This window comes from Tamandua tetradactyla, chromosome 19 (assembly GCF_023851605.1).
Source record: "Tamandua tetradactyla isolate mTamTet1 chromosome 19, mTamTet1.pri, whole genome shotgun sequence".
In the NCBI taxonomy this organism is placed as follows: domain Eukaryota; kingdom Metazoa; phylum Chordata; class Mammalia; order Pilosa; family Myrmecophagidae; genus Tamandua; species Tamandua tetradactyla.
This window is the reverse complement of record NC_135345.1, coordinates 18514746-18528232: the sequence shown is the minus strand read 5'-3', so window position 1 is coordinate 18528232 and position 13487 is coordinate 18514746. Positions and strand designations below refer to the sequence as shown.

At 37.1% G+C, this 13487-nt stretch overlaps 2 pseudogenes; both read right to left on the bottom strand.

Annotated features, from left to right (window-relative positions):
* Window positions 1-3483: 3483 nt before the first annotated feature.
* On the bottom strand, window positions 3484-10263 carry LOC143663346 (uncharacterized; annotated as a pseudogene).
* Window positions 10264-11154: 891 nt separating this feature from the next.
* LOC143663345 (exosome complex component CSL4 pseudogene) lies at window positions 11155-11740 on the bottom strand (annotated as a pseudogene).
* Between the last annotated feature and the right edge of the window lie 1747 nt (window positions 11741-13487).

Below are 13487 nucleotides of genomic sequence, written 5' to 3'. Positions count from 1 at the left end.
TGCTCTTTCCAACAAATACAGTTTGTCCTAGCTCCTTCCTCCCTGTCTCTCAAGCAGGACTCTTAAGGATTCTTTCTGATCCCTTCTACTGGACAAGTCTTTTTGAATTTTTGTGACACCTCTGTCTTCTCTGTTTATTGAGATCTCATTTAAACTGTCCTCCTCATTTGTTGGGATCTTAAATTTGAAGTTCTATTTTGACACCTCTATTTACCTTGGGAAATTCCCAATTTTTTGGCATTCAGTCTCTAAAGAGCTCTGCTGATTGTACCCTTTGCCAGGATGGCGTTCTGTTCAATTTGTTTCTCCATAGTATAGTTTCATTGAGGACTCCCCAGAACTCCAATGGTCCCCCTGGGAAATTTGTGAATTCCCCAAAAAGAATCATCTGAAACTTCTCCCTTTTCTCACCCTCCTTCTTTTTATTACCTCTACCCTCCCCCTTTAGCTCCTTTGAATCCCTTATGTTCCTATTCCAGCCACCCAACTCCCTATAGCCACTGAAATTTCAGTTCCTTTTACCCCTTCAGGGACTCTTCAATGCCTCAAGGAATGCAGACACAACCAACTGCTATCATCCTGAAGATAGTGTGCTGGTTTGAATCTGTTATGTATCCCAGAAAAGCTTACATCCTTTTAATCCTTTCCTGTGAGTGCAGAACTATATTGGGTAGGACCTTTTGCTTAGATTGTTTCCATAGAGATGTGACACAGCCCACTCAAGGTGGGTCTTAAGCCACTTGCTGGAATCTAAGGATTATATGACAGGATAAAGGCAAAGACATTTTGGAGAGAGCTCGGAGACAGCAATGCCCCAGAATAAATAAGAAAGGATCCACAGAAGCCCAAAGATATTTTGGAGAGAAGGATCAGCAAATATCACCATGCCCCTCTTATGGAACAGAGGAACCTCAGATGCCAGCAGCCTTTCCTCAGAGAAGGCATTTTCCTCTTAATGCCTTAATTTGCACATTTTCATGGACTTAGCACTGTAAATTTGTAACCTAATAAATCCCCTTTGCAAAAGCCAACCCATTTCTGATACATTGCATTCTGGCAGATTTAGTAAAATGGAATAGATCCATTTAAGGATCTTTTGATTATTTAAAATCTTAAGCTTATACTAAGTCATGCATTCAGGGGAAGAAAGATGTGTTTTTGAAAAGAAAAAAAGGGAATAGTTCTGTCCTAAAGTAAAATGACTAGTTGTTGCAAAGTGAGAAAAAAGCATAGGATAAATTCATAATATTGGATATGAAAAATTATAGAAGATTTAAGGAAAATGAATTTATTTCTTAGGGTCAAAGTAGGTAAGATTTAATGTATTTATTTATAAGGTTTTTTAAAGCATTTAGTATCAAATAATTTACTGATGCAAAACTAGAATTTGTTTCTTCTCTGCTAAAATGACAGTTTTCTTGGATTATTGGTCTGTTACTAACAAGAGGTTATAAAATCTTTCTCTTTGCTGTTGGAGTAATTGCTCTAAAAGAGAGAAATTCTTCGTCTTATTGGAATGATTTTCTGTACCTTATATTGTCTTTATTACGTCCTTGATTGTTTAAAAGAACAAAGTCTTCTCACTTTTAAAAGAACTGATGTTTTTATGATATTGTTACCACCTGTATCCACCTTCTTTTTAAGTATGTGCATTGTTTTATTAGACGTAATGCTATTGCACACTTAATAGACTATGGTATAGTGTAAACATACCTTTTATATGTACTTTAACACCAGTGTGACTTGCTTTACTGCAGTAGTCTAGAACTGAACCCACAATATGTCTGAGGTATGCCTGTAGTTGTTCAATATAAATGTACTGAATGAATGAATTACATCAAAAAAAGCACCCATGATTAATGAATCAATGCCAGTCTGGAGAGACTCTACTGGCATGCCCAAAATTCTGTTCAGTAATTGGCATAAAGGAGGCACCATGACACAGGACAAAGTACATGGGCTTTACTTATAGATAGAATTGTGGTTGAATATTGTTCTGCTGTTAGATGGCTGTATGATTCGGAGCAAGTAAATTCATCTTTCTAAGCTTTAGTTTCCTTCTCTGTAAAGTGTGGAAATGAGTATCACTTTACAGGATCACTGTGAGGTTCAGAGATGACAAAAAAGATTAACTGATGGTGAAAGAATCCATTGGTAGAGCATTTCTGGAAGACAATAAGAGAGAATCAAAATTCAAAATACCTACATTCTTTGGCCAAGCATACCACTTCTCTAGAAATATATTTTTACAAAAGCATCACAGGCACACACAAAGATATATGATACAGGAATTTTCCTTTAGCATTGTCTGTAATAGCTGAAACTATAAATTCCTAAATAGCCATAAATAGGGAACTAATTAGCAAACTACATGAAAGTGTCTAGAATACGGCCTAGCTTTACAAGGTAGTTGAGATGGCAGAGATATAATAGCAACACTCGTATATAGCAATATAACAATATAGCAATAAAACGAATATGTACTAAGCACTTTTATGCATTTTTTGTTCACAATATCCTGATGAGATAGGTCATACTATTCCAGATGAGGAACGGACTTAAAGAGATAAAAATAGCTTGCTCAAGAATCACTGTTAATATCCTGACTAATTTTGCGAAATTGGAGAACTGGGATTAGTGTACAAAGATCTCTCTGTATTATTTCTTGTAGCTGTATATGAATCTAGAATTATGTCCAAAATTTCAATTAAAAAGAAAAACAGCCAGAAGCTTGCAATAGAGGATACAGACCCAGGGGGGCTGGCTCCAAAGCTCAGCCTCAGTTACTATTACTTTGTATGGGAGACTGGGCTTCCTGATAACAGCTCAACAAGTACCAGCACATATTTTCTTTCTTTCTCATTCCCTCTGCAACTTCTCCGTACTTAACCCTCATTCCTTCTTTTTCATTTAACAAAATTGTGGTTTTATTAGTTTAAGGAACTGAGGCATGTATACCAGAAGAGCAACTAGTTGTATCTAGCATGCTAGGCCACACGGCAAGTCTCAAACAATTTTCTGTTTAACTCTACATAAAGCACAATCTTTATCATGAATACCATGCAGTCTGTCCACAATGTAATTAAAGTAGAAATTTATAACTAAAAGATAGCTAAAATACGCAGGCTCTGCATATTTGAAAATACAGTTCTAAGTAATCTATGAAGTCAATGAGAATCAGACAATATTTAGAATTGTTATAATGAAAATACTACATATCAAAGTCTTTGTGATGAATTTAGTGTGATACATGATGTTCATACTTACAAATTAATGAGCTGGGGCACTTTAAGGATAAAAACTTCATTAATAAAGATAATCCAGAACCATAACATTTATAAAGTTTGTCTCAATAGAACAGAAATGAATAGTTGTGCCTGAAGGTTTTTCCACATTGCTTATAATAGTATCTCTCCAGTGCGAGTTCTTAAGTGAGGCACAAGGTGTAAAGAATCACCTAAGACTTTCCCAAGGTCATTTCATTCAGAGTTTCTGCCTGGTATGTATTTGCTTGGGCATTATAAGGTTAATGCTTGTGATGAAGACTTTTCCACCGTGAATGCATTGATAGGAATTCTCTCCAGTGTGAATTCTCACATGTACCCTTGGGCAAGAGGAATTCCTAAAGACCTTCCCACATTCTTTACACTCACAGGTTTTCTCTCCAGTGTTGAGTTCCCTTGTGCAAGTAAGATAGAGCTGTGCTGAAGGATTTATAAGGTTTCTCTCCACTGTGAGATTGTATATGCTTCTTAAGGGAAGATTGATCAATGAAAGGTTTCCCACGCTCATTGCATCCATAGGGTTTCTGTGCAGTGTGGGTCTTTACGTGTTTCTGAAGAGATGAAGGAAGGATAAAAGCTTTCCCACATTCCTTGCAGTCATAGGGTTTCTCTCCAGTGTGAGTTCTTTTGTGCACATTAAGATGAGCATTCTGGCCAAAGGACTTTCCACAATGATTACACTCATAAGGCTTCTCTCCAGTTTGAGACCTCATGTGTTTCTGAAGGAAAGACTGAAAAGTAAAGATTTTCCACAGTCACAGCATTCTTGAAGTTTCTCTCACAAATTTCTGAAGGAACAAGGGACCATTCAAAGTTTCCCTATTTTCATTACATCCCAAGTTTTCTTCCACAGAAGGTATATCTTTGTGGAAAGACCCTGGGCTGAAGATTTTTCTGTAGTCACTGCATTCACAGAGTTTCTTTCCTGGAGGCATTTGATCATGAAATACAAAGGAAGGATTTAGGCTGAAGGACATACCCCATTGCTTACACTTATAAAATTTCTCTCCTATGAGACTTAAGTATTTCCAAAGGAATGACTCTTAATTGATAGCCTTTCCAAAATCATTAAACTCAAGAGTTTTTTCTCTCCTGTGTGAATAATCACATTATTTCTAAGAGTTATGGATAGTTGCAAACTTTCTGATATTCTTCATATTTATAGCATTTCTATCCCTTGCAACATCTTTTAGAAGTAAAGTGACAGTCTTTTCTGAAGAATTTTCATAATGATTACATTCCAAGGTTTCTTGACAGATTGAGTTGATGCCACTTTCATGCCCTTGGAAGTTTTTTTTCCAAGGGCTCTCTGCCATTTCTGGGGTACACGCTCAACCCCTCCATGTGGTGGCAGCCAGGCTCTCCCAGTCCCCCAAGGAGCATGCTCTACCTTCTCCAAGGCCTGAGGCTGCACAACTCTTCCACTGCAATGAGAGGGGAGACTCATCCTCACCCTTCAGGGTAAACTCACCCTCTCCATGTATATGGGTGGGTCCACTCTCCTGGCCAAGGTTTCTTGGCTTCAGACCCGAGCTTCCATGGTCCTCACTCTGCAAACTCCAATCTCTCCCTTTTGTGTCCTCCTTTCTCAAGGTTGGCAGTGGTTCCATTTACACCAACAGTCTCTTCAAACACTCCAGGACTTCACCATCATTCTCTTCATGGTTCCTCCAAAATCTTCCCCTTAGCCATCCAAAAAACTGTTCCAACATATCTGGTATTTGCAAACCACAGCAACACCCCACTGTCTGGTACCAAATCTGTTCTAGTTTGCTAGCTGCTGGAATGTAACACACCAGAGATGGATTGGCTTTTAATAAAAGGGGATTTATTTTGTTGGTTCTTCAGAGGAAAGGCAGCTAACTTTCCACTGAGATTATTTCTTATGTGAAAGGCATAGAATGGTCTTTGCTGGTCTTCTCTCTAGGCCCCCGGGTTCCAACAACTTTCCCCGGGGTGACTTCTTTCTGCATCTCCAAACGCCTGGGCTGAGCTGCAAGTGCTGAGATGAGGAATGCTGAGCTTCTTAGGCTGTGCTACATTGCGCTCTCTCATTTAAGCACCAGCCAGTTAAGTCAAACATCACACATTGCAGCAGACACACCTCCTAGCCGACTGCAGATGTAATTAGCAACAGATGAGGTTCACATACCATTGGCTTATGTCTGCAGCAACAAGACTAGGTATGCTCACCTGGCCAAGTTGACAACTGAATCTAACTAACACACTCTTCCATCCTCCCCATGTGGAGTATGATATCCTGGGGTGAAAGTCTCCCTGGCAATGAGAAACATGGTTCCCAGGGATGAGCCTGGCCTCGGCACTGTGAGATCAATGTCTTCCTAACCAAAAGGGGGGAAATAAATATAACAAAATAAAGTATCAGTGGCTAAGAGAGTCCAAACAGAGTCGAGAGGCCACCCTGGAGGCTACTCCCAGGCTAGCTTAGCTAGATATTGCTAATTATCATGGTTTGCCAAATCACAACCAAAGTCATTCCTGTTAACCTAAAGAACATTTAGCATGATAGCTGAGATTTCATGCACTAATATTAATTTCTAGAAACCTACAAACTCCAGATGAGTTCCTAGGCCAGATAAGTCCTAAAAACCAGACTGGCCAGCCTCTCTAAGAACATCAACTGTTTCATCCCCCTATTCCATATTATCCTCCTTTCCAACATGAGAAAGTTAGAATGTGCATAGTCCAAATATCCCTAAATATTGGAAGAAGGGTCAAAGGAGAAGGTGGAATTATAACAGAGAAGATAGGATTTAATTATAAATGAGTATGACTAATGAATCATTATACTGATATTTCTTCTAGTGCCTTGAAGCAGGTAGAAGGAAAATCCTAAAACTGTGGAACTGTAACCCAAACCAAACTCTGAAATTTGTTCTATAGCTACTTGCAATCACGTACTGTGAAATTTATTACTATTCAGCACATATGTTATATTTCACAATAAAAAATATTTTTCTAAAATCAATTATTGGGTGGGCAATGGTGGCTCAGTGGCAGAGTTCTCGCCAGCCATGCTGGACACCTGCATTCGATTCCCAGAGTCTGCCCATGCAAAAAACAAACAAACAAACAAAAAAAACAATTACTTTGTTTAATAGATCAAAGAAGAAAATAGTATTATCAGCTCAATGATACGGTAAACATATTTCATAATGATGATTTAAAAATCATCAGTATTTAAAAATAATCCTACCCAACTCAATAATAAAAAGACAAATAACCAAATTTAAAAATGAACCAAGAATCTGAATGGACATTTTCCTAAAGAAGATATAAATGGCCAATAAGCACAGGAAAAGACATTTAACATCTTTAGCCACCACAGAAATCAAAATCAAAATCACAATGAAATACCATCTCACATCAACTAGGATGGCTATAATAAAAGTGATGGTTTGGCTGTTGAATCACAATATTAAATATTCCTTTTAGCCTCTCGTGTTTTAGAGCAGCCAGAGGAAAATTTTGAGATGGTGGAAAGGTAGCCCATGATAAGCTCTAGGATCTGTTCTGTAACTACTTGTTGAAGTGTGCTTTGAAAATTATTGCTTTTCTCTTTCTCTGCTTTGTATAGAAGTTATTTTCTAAAATAAAATACTTTTTAAAAAAGACTGATGTTTATATTATACAAGGAAATACATATGTATGTACACAAACAAAAGTCTGCTAAACAAACAAACAAGAAGTTCACAAAGGACCATGAAGAATGTAACTGGACACTAAGCAACTAGCAGGTTAAAATCAGATTTCAGTCCTCTAATTCTGAAAGTTTTCTAATACCTTGCAAAAATTTATTCAAATAATAGACATCACAGAAATTAGTATATTTAAGAATTTATTATAAAGCCCCCCTACAACTTTTAAGTGAGAGGGTTTATATGATTTTTTATAAAATCAAAAAGCATGATTTAGAATGTAAGTCTTCTACTTAAAATGTGTCTCTATATTAAATGTATTTCTATTCAATGTAGAGAAGTACCATGGTAAGGATAACAGTTAAGTGATTAATGGTTTACTTTTAGCAAACTAACCTGAAATGGTTTCAGTGACTTTAGAAAAATAACTATGAAGGTTTATGATTGCATTGAATTGAACCATTACCTAATGTCTAAATATCTGCTCTTAACATTCTTTACCCTTTGGGATTACCATTACCGTTCTAAAGATTAGTCACACCAGCAAAATGGAACAGATCTTGATGTAAATAAAGAATTTATATTAATATTACTCATTTATGTAACAATATTTTAGAAATACATTTCTGCCTTGTACGTTCACTAGTAGCAGTACAGTGTTTTAAGGTGTGATCCAGTCTTTCAAGGACACAATTAGTTGCAAATGATATGGTTATGTTTGCACACTTAATTTTAAGTGTTGTCCTTTACAAGACAGTAATTTATTTTTGGTTCTAAAAAATAGGCACACCTCAGTTCTGTAGTAGCCAATGCTTACCTGCAGTTGATTTTTTTTGCCTTTCAAAACTTGTCATTTACATTCACAAATCACCCATTTCTATATAATGACAAAGTCATTTGTTGAAATCTAGTCATAAGAAAGATTCAGCTTCTGTATCATCCTAACTTAGAAATGATGTTCCATTAACTCAGAATAGTACGTTTTCTGGAATACTGACTTAAGTTTATTTTGATAATTTTTCTTTTCAAAGTTTAAAAGTAGTAATTATATCTATATTTTGTGATTGTTTCCTGGTCTGTGTTTTGAAATTCTTTCCCTTTTCCTAATTTGGTTGATGAAAATGGGTTTAGATATTGAATTTGTTTAAATATTGAATGATTTTGTTAAAGGCATAATTAATCACATTGGTTGTACTTTGAAGACAGATTTAAAAAAATAAACAGAATTTTTTTAAAAAAAGACTAATAATAACAAATGGTGGCTAGGATATGGAAAAATTGGAACCCTTGCAAAATGGTAAGAATGTAAAATAGTGTAGCTACTTTGGTGAATACTCTGGCACATTCTTAAAATGTTACCATATGACCCACCAATTCAACTCCTCATCTATACCCAAGAAAATTGAAACACATGTCCATGCAACAGCCTTTAAAGGCACGTTCATAGCAGCATTATTCATTATAGCCTAAAGTGGACACAATGAATGGATAAATAAAATGTGGTATATTCATATAATGAAATATTATTTAGCAATTTTAAGTAATGAACACTAGTCCATGCTACAGCATGGATGAACCTTGAAAATGATGTTGAGTGAAAGAAGCCAGTTGCAAAGGACCACATATTGTATAATTCCATTTACATGAAATGTCCAGAATAGGCAACTCTTAGAGACAGAAAGTCGGTTAGTGGCTGCCTAGATTTGGGTGGGGTGGGGGAAGAATTGGGAATGTCTGCAAATAGGTACAGGGTTTCTTTTTGGAGTGAAGAAATACTCTAAGATTAGATTGTCATGATGGTTGCACAACTCTGTGAGTACACTGAAAACCACTTAATTGCAGATTCTAAATGGATGAAGAGTATGTGAACAATATCTCAGTGAGGCTGGTACGAAAAGTAATTCAAGTTAGGGAGGTAAAGGAGGGAAGGAATAGAAAAAATGTCATTAATTAGAAAAAATATCAAAAGCATGCATCAAACATCTAACTTACTAATGACAAGCTGAAACCTTCATTCTGGAACTCAGAAAAAGATAAAGATGGCTTCTTCTACCAATCATGTTTTGATTTCTTGAGGTCAAAGTCAGTGCTGCCAAAGTCAAAGTTAGGGAAGGGGAGTATATAAGAGGATTGTAAAGTAAGGACAAACCTGTAATGATGCATAGATGATATGCCAGTGCATGTAAACACTCAAAATTATCTATAGGTAAATTATTTGAAAAAAAAAGGAGATGTCTGCAGCTTGCAAGTTACAAAATAATGCCTGAGACCACGAAATACCCCAAGTTCCATTGGGGCTTTGGACAACATTTAGGACTGTTACACATACTCTAAACTTTGACCTGCAATGTCCATTTTTAAAAGTCTACATTGAAGACCCAAATTTACTTGTTCAAGGTCATTCATTCCCTGCTACACAATGGGAACTGCCAGGAGCAGCACAACTGAAATGTCTGTCAACTGGGAACTAAGGCATCCATACAATAGAGAATTCTAAAGCCTGGAAAAAGGGTGATAGAGCTTTCTGACCCATAGAAAGTGATTTCCAGTATATGTTAATGGAAGAAAGCAAGGAGCTCTCCTGTGGAAAATTAGTTTGACCCAGGCAAAGACTTCAAAAAAGGGGAGCACGGCAGCTGAGAAAAGGGCCCCAAGGCAACCTGAGGCTACCTGTGCCAGTTTGAATCTGTTGAGGACCCCAGAAAAGCCATGTCCTTTAATCCTTATTCAATATTGCTGGATGGGAGCTTTTTTATTGTTCTCATAGAGATGTGACCCACCCAAATGTGGATGGTAACTTTTGATTAGATGGGTTCCATGGAGATGTGTCTTCACCCATTCAATGTGGGGTTGCTTATTGGAGCCCTTTAAGAGAGAACCATCTTGGAAGAAATGTTTAGAGCCTACACAGCCAGAGACCTTTGGAGATAAAGAAGGAAAATGCCCTGGAGAGAGCTTCTTGAAACAAGAAGCCTGGAAAGAAAGCTAGTAGACATTGCCATGTTCACCATATGCCTTTCCAGCTGAAAGAGAAACCCTGAAAGTCATCAGCCTTCTTGAACCAAGGGTTCTTTCCCTGGATGCCTTAGATTGTACATTTCTATAGCTTTGCTTTAATTTGTACATTTTCATAGCCTTAGAGCATGTAAACTTGCAACTTAATAAATACCCCTTTTCAGAAGCCGTCCCCTTTCTGGTATATCACATTCCGGCAGCTTGCAAACTAGAACACCTCCTAATCACATTACCCAACCACACTCCTCCCCAGGACTGACATCCCAAGCTATGACCCCTACCACAGCTGCACAGGTTGGCGCCATGGCCTGGGCATGTGGAGTGAGAGGGAGTCCACAGGAGGTGATGCAGCAATACAACTGACCCTCTCATCCCTTCCTAATCCCTAAACTTTTATATTAATTTCTACTTCAGCATTTTGCTTGGTCTTCTATCTCTGCATTGAATATCTACATTTCACTCATCTAAGCTAATTTCTTTTTATCTCATGTCACAAATCCTTCCCTGGTCTCTTCCCAATGTAGTGGTCTGTCTCTCTACTCAATTCAGATTTAATAAACACTACATTAGTAATATCGTGTTTCCCCAATTATTTTCAAAACTATTCATGTCCTGGAGGCCCACGTGTCTATAATATCCACCAAACCATAATCTCCTTCAACAAGGTAATGTATATAAAGTACTTGACCCAGTAAAGATTTAATAAACAAAGGCTTAGGACCCAAAAAATATAAACAAGATTGGAGATCAGGCTTTGTCCAGAAGAAGTGAACACATATACATGTCAGTTAAAGCAGGAAACCAGGCCAACCTTGCTCTGTCATGAGTCATGATACCGCTTAAATTCCTATTCCTCCTTAAGACAGCAGAAACCAGAAAATCCTTTCAGTCAAAATATTTTCTTTGTCACACCAAAAAGCATACCTTTATCAGGACTGCCAGGACATATAGGTTATTTCCAACATTATAGAATTTGTTTGCCGTGCTTTCAAAAGAGAAGTTGCATCACTCAAACAAAAATGGTAAGAATTCTCCACCTACAGAAAACATTACAGGCAGATTTTTCTAGGAGTGGTTGAGGCTGACTCCATATATTTGAATCAAGACATAAAGAATAAAGTGGCGTCTTGATGTTACTTTCATACATGTACTCTCAGAAGTGGCTTAATCCACTCCACTGGGTAAAATATGGTTTTTTAGATCTTTGAGAATTCAGGCTACACTAGTGCCACTTTCAGCAATTCTTAAGTGTGGGTCATAGGGCACTGCATCTCACAGTAGCCCAGGAGTACCATCTGGACAACTGATTCACTGGGGTCCACCACCACTCACAGCCCATTGTCAGCAGTGGTCAGCAGGTGTTTGGACCATGTGTCACTTAGGGACATCACTTTGGCCAAGACAATGTCACCTGGGAAAAAACTTTCATAAATTTCAACCTAGTCTTTTTCAGTAGCTCTGACATCTTCCTTGTGGATAGTTCCTCCAAAGGAGCTCTTGTGTGGTGTGGACCCCAAGTATAGGATGTGTATTTTGGCAAAGCACGAATTGATACCAGAGACCTTGCAAGTTGCAATAGCCCCTGTATCTGGCAGTAGTTGAAGCTCAGTCTCCCACCACCAATACCACAGGAAGCACACCATTTTCTCTGCTCTTGGTCAGGCAGCTGACAAGTGAGGAGGAGATGTAACCATATGCTACATAGGTGTTGCTGCCTTGGCTGCCCTCCTCCAATCTGCAAAGACATTCACCCTGGATGCAACACCTCATGGGCAGCGCCATGACTCTCTGTCTACTTAAACTCTTTTCTTGTAACTTTGGTTAAATAGAGAGCCAAGTATTGTTTCACAGTGAGCCATGATCCTATTTAATCAAGTGTCCAAATCTCCTGACATCTTTTGTTAACCCCTCCCCCCCATCAAATCCTAATGATGTCGTGTTGATCTCAAACTGTCCTTGGGATTTTCCAGGGGGCTCTGGAAAAATCACAAAGGATGTGTTCTTCCATCTTGTAATGAAAGAGGTGCTAAAACTAATTAGAATTATTTACTATATTACGAGTTGCATGGGGAAGTGATGTTAAATTTAAAAAGATGCTTAACCTTTCTTAGGTAAAATTTATATGGGTCAAATGTATTAATTTAAATATTTCAGAAATTGTGGAAAATTCCCAGAGATTTGTCAGTGTCTTCATTGCCCATGATATGTTCTGGTTGTGCTTTGTTTGATATTAAACAATAATAATATAATGTTGCATTATTCTTCAGTTATAAAAATGGAAACAACTGAATTTCCTCCTCAACTGCATTGTTTTCAAAATAACTGTCAGATATTTTACTTTTCTAAAGAAGTAATATATTAAATATGCTACTATTGCCACCTTATTATTTTGCTGTCTACAAAAATAATTTTTGTTTGTGTGTTTGTTTTGCTTGGCTTGCAATTAGTTACAAGACAGAGTGCTTGCCTTCAACATAAAAGGGACCACCTCAAAGACACAGGAAAGGATTATGTCAAGTGCAGTGGAGCACAGGCTTCTGATGGCATGGCTTAAATAACTTGGGACCTTACTAGTGGAATGAAGCAAAACTTCCAGCATTCTAGTGAAAAAGTCAAGTCAATGGGTTCATGAGATTGCTAACACAGATGAAAAGGAACAAGGATTAATTAAATAGGAGTCAAATGACCTGATAGAGGACAATTATGGATATTATTTAAAATATGTGTGATACTTTATTATTCTATATTCTGGACATTTTTTTTCTTTTTCTTAAGCTATCTATAACTCATAACAACAATTAAACTATACTTTTGTAAACCACAATGAAACATTTATCTTTTTTTCCCCATCAGATCCCTCCAAAATTTGGAACTCTTGGGTATTCTTATTTCCATGGCAATATATCCATTTGCATAGGTTTAATACAAATATTTCCTCTTTTTTAATAGCATATCATTAAAATGATGACTATGTAACCAAAGCTTTTAAAGAACTAAATATTCTCAAAGAACTAAGGCTGACTTCTTAACAGAGTCAATGCTTACAAAACCCTCTTGAAAAAATTGTCTTGGTACCTGACTTCCAATGTTCCCAACATTATAGATGAGTAACGAAGGTCACTTCTGGGCAGGCCCAGGAACCTGCCAGGGGATGTCAAGAAGTGAGAAATTCACTCAGTTCTGTAGATACTTCAGTGAAATCTGATGGAAAATTCTTGGCTTGGCTTCCTAACCTCGAAAACTTTTAAGTCTCATCTGAAAATCTTTATAAAAACTCCAACAAAGCAAAAATAAAAGGCCTATATGATAAATTACCATTCTTGCTATACCTTTGTAAAAATTATCAGGCCAAATCCAATGAAATTAGTCTTATTTTATAATGTAGAATCATCTTTCTTTGAGATTATCTTTGATCAAAGTGATAGTGACTATAGAGAGAAATATTGAATTTAAATGGAAAACTATAGCACATTCTTGAGTTTATCAGAGTCCTGTTCATTTCTTTTGAGCAGTTTTGCACACACGCACA